This window comes from Vigna unguiculata, chromosome 5 (genome assembly GCF_004118075.2).
Source record: "Vigna unguiculata cultivar IT97K-499-35 chromosome 5, ASM411807v1, whole genome shotgun sequence".
NCBI classification, from domain to species: domain Eukaryota; kingdom Viridiplantae; phylum Streptophyta; class Magnoliopsida; order Fabales; family Fabaceae; genus Vigna; species Vigna unguiculata.
Genome location: NC_040283.1, coordinates 34654701 through 34658351, shown reverse-complemented (window position 1 = coordinate 34658351; position 3651 = coordinate 34654701).

The following is a 3651-nucleotide window of genomic DNA, read 5'->3' as shown; positions in this document are numbered from 1 at the left end:
TCAGCTTCAGCAATGGAGAGTGCCACACATGTTTTCTTTTTACTAATCCATGATATTAGACTTGATCCAAGCAAATGGCAAGTTCCACTTGTGCTTTTCATATCCAATTTGAACCTTGCATAGTCCGAATCTGAAAAGCCACTAAGATTTGTGTTAGAATCACATGGATACCATAAACCAACATTGTTTGTTCCTTTAAGGTACTTTAGAATCCTTTTTGCAGCCTTAAAGTGTGATTCCTTTGGATTTGCTTGAAACCTAGCACATAAGCATACTCCAAACTGAATATCTGGCCTACTTGCTGTAAGATAGAGCAAAGACCCAATCAACCCTCTATATTTGGTTGAATCCACTGGTTGGTCAGCCTCATCTGCATCCATAAGGCAATTTGTTGCAATTGGAGTGGCAGCTTCCTTGCAATCCTCCATTTTGAACTTTTTCAACAAGTCAAGACAGTATTTTAACTGATTTAAAAATGTTCCATGCTTGAGTTGCTTGACTTGCAGCCCTAGAAAGTACATAAGCTCACCCATCATGGACATCTCAAATTCTCCTTACATAGCTATAACAAACTCTTCACACAATGTGTTGTTATTTGAACCAAAGATGATATTATCAACATACACTTGAACAAGTATAACATCATTTTCATATTTTCTAATGAAGAGTGTTTTATCCACTGCACCTCTAACATAACCTTTTGATAAGAGAAAATTGCTTAACATTTCATACCATTGTCTTGGTGCTTGTTTCAAACCATATAAGGCCTTTTTCAATTTGAAAACATGATTAGGATAGAGATGATCCTCAAATCCAGGAGGTTGTGATACATACACTTCTTCATTTAGGAAACCATTCAAGAATGCACTTTTAACATCCATTTGATGCAATTTAAAGTTACACATGGAAGCATATGCTAAGAGTAATCTCACAGCTTCTAGCCTAGCTACAGGTGCATAAGTCTCATCAAAATCAATGCCTTCTTCTTGATTATAACCTTTAGCAACTACTCTAGCTTTGTTTCTTATTATATTACCATCTTCATCCATTTTGTTTCTAAAAACCCATTTAGTTCCAATTATATTCATATCATCAGTTTTAGGCACTAGAAACCACACATCATTTCTTGTGAATTGATTGAGTTCATCTTGCATAGCAATCATCCAATTACTATCACTCAAAGCATCATTCACATTTTTAGGTTCAATTTGAGATACAAAAGCAACATGTTCACAAAATACAATCCTACGTCTAGTAGATGCTCCCTGTTTCATATCACTTATGATGTTATCCTTTGATAAACCTTTAGGTTGGATCCAATCCTTGGGCAAGTTATTGTCTGCAGCTTTTTCAGTCGACTGTTTTTCCTTTTCAACCGATTGATTTCCTACAATAGAGGGCTTTTCTGTATCAGAAATCTACTCTTGCAGTAGATCTTCTTCATATGCATTCTTTGGCACTTGATCTTGCAACTTTGGGTTAGTTTCATCAAATACAACATGCATAGACTCTTCAACAGTCATCAATCTCTTATTATAGACTCTATATGCATGACTTTGTGTAGCATAGCCTAGAAAAACACCTTCATCCGCTTTTGCATCAAATTTGCCAAGACTTTCTGTGCCATTATTTAAGATGAAACACTTACATCCAAATACTTTTAGGTGACTTAAATCAGGCCTCCTCCCTTTAAAAAGCTAATAGGGGTTTTTCTTCAAAATTGGCCTAATCAACACTCTATTTAAAACATAGCAAGCAGTGTTGACTACATCAGCCCAAAAATACTTAGGTAGTGAGTTTTCATTCAACATAATTCTAGCTAGTTCCTCAAATGACCTGTTTTTCCTTTCAACAACATCATTTTGTTGTGGGGTTCTTGGTGCAGAAAAATTATGATTAATGCCATGCTTTTCACAAAAGTGTTCAAACTTTTCATTTTGGAATTCCCCACCATGATCACTTCGAATAGACACTATCTTGGAACTCTTTTCATTTTCAAGCATCTTGGCAAGTCTTTTAAAGGCATGAAAAGTGTCATTTTTGGCAACTAAGAACAAAGTCCATGTGTACCTAGAAAAATCATCAACAATGACTAATGCATAAAGATTGCCACCAAGGCTCATGGTTCGAGATGGACCAAATAGATCCATGTGAAGCATCTCTAAAGGTCTTTCAGTTGAAACAACATTTTTGTGTTTAAAAGAGACTTTAATCTGTTTTCCTTTTTGACATGCTTCACACACTCTATCCTTCTCAAACTTGAGTTTTGGTAGTCCTTCTACCAGCTGTTTTCTATTCAGTCAATTGAAATGCTGCATATGTATGTGACAAAGTCTCTTATGCCATAACCAAGTGTCATCCTCTTTTGTAAGCAAACAATGGATGTTAAATGATGCATGATGCAGATCAAGTAGGTATATTTTGTTGACTCTTTTGCATATCAAAACAATACTACCACATGCATCATATATCAAACAACTATTTGGTTCAAACATGACTTTAAAGCCTTTATCATATAGTTGACTTATACTTATCAAATTGTGTTTGAGTCCTTCTACCAGCAGCACATTCTTGATGTTGAAAGAGGATTCATTGCCTATGACTCCATTTCAAAGGATTCTTCCTTTGTTGTTGTCTCCATAGGTTACAAACCACCCCTCTTTCAACTCTAACTTTGCAAATTTGGTCTTATCTCCTGTCATATGTCTCAAACAACCACTATCAAGGTACCACAAATCTTTCTTATCACCTTTTATGACCTGCAAAATAGATTTGGATTACTTGGTACCTTTGATAGGTTGGGTCCATCATGGTTATGCCTTTCTAGATCCTTTTGGGATCCATTTCATAATCCCTTTAGGAACATCATATTTCCTAGCATGACAGTTCTTAATAACATGACCTTTTTCCATACAGTAGTTGCATGAAATGAATGGCATGTCAATTGGCATACTTTTTGAAAAGAAACTAGAGAACTTGTTGGTTTTCTTTCGAAAAGAAGGATTGTAACGAAGTCTAGCTTTGCCAAACACACAGTTTTGAGGACCAAGAACAACCTCTAAGTTTGCTTCCCCTCTTATAAACCTTGCACATGTCTTTATAAGGTATTTCACTTGATTTTTCAAAATTGTGCAGTTTTCACTGGGTTTTTCAGCTTATTTATTTCTAAAACAGTCGGTTGAATTACTGTAAATCATTTTTAAATGTTCAAAGTCAATTTTTAAATCAGCTGTTTCATTTTCCAGTTGACTAACTCTATTTTCCAACTAGTTGTTTCATCCTTTCAACCGATTATTTAATGTAGAAATCTTAGTTGCTTCATTATGCAACTCTTCAAAATCATGCAATAATTGATTATAGTCATTTATGTCTAGAGAACTTACTTGACTTGAGGAAGATAACTCATAACCAGCCATGAGGCACAAGTTGGCTTCTTCACTCTCATCTTGTGAGGAGCTACTTGTTGTTGAATCATCATTGTCCTCCCATGCAATGTTTGCACGTCTCTCCTTTGGCCTTTTCTCCTTTTTCCTATCAACACTCTTCTCCTTTTCTTTGTTAGCATTTGGACATTCAATTTTTATATGTCCTTGTTTTCCACAGTTATAACATGTAAAATTAGAAGAGTTTGATTCATTGTGTTTGGAAGTA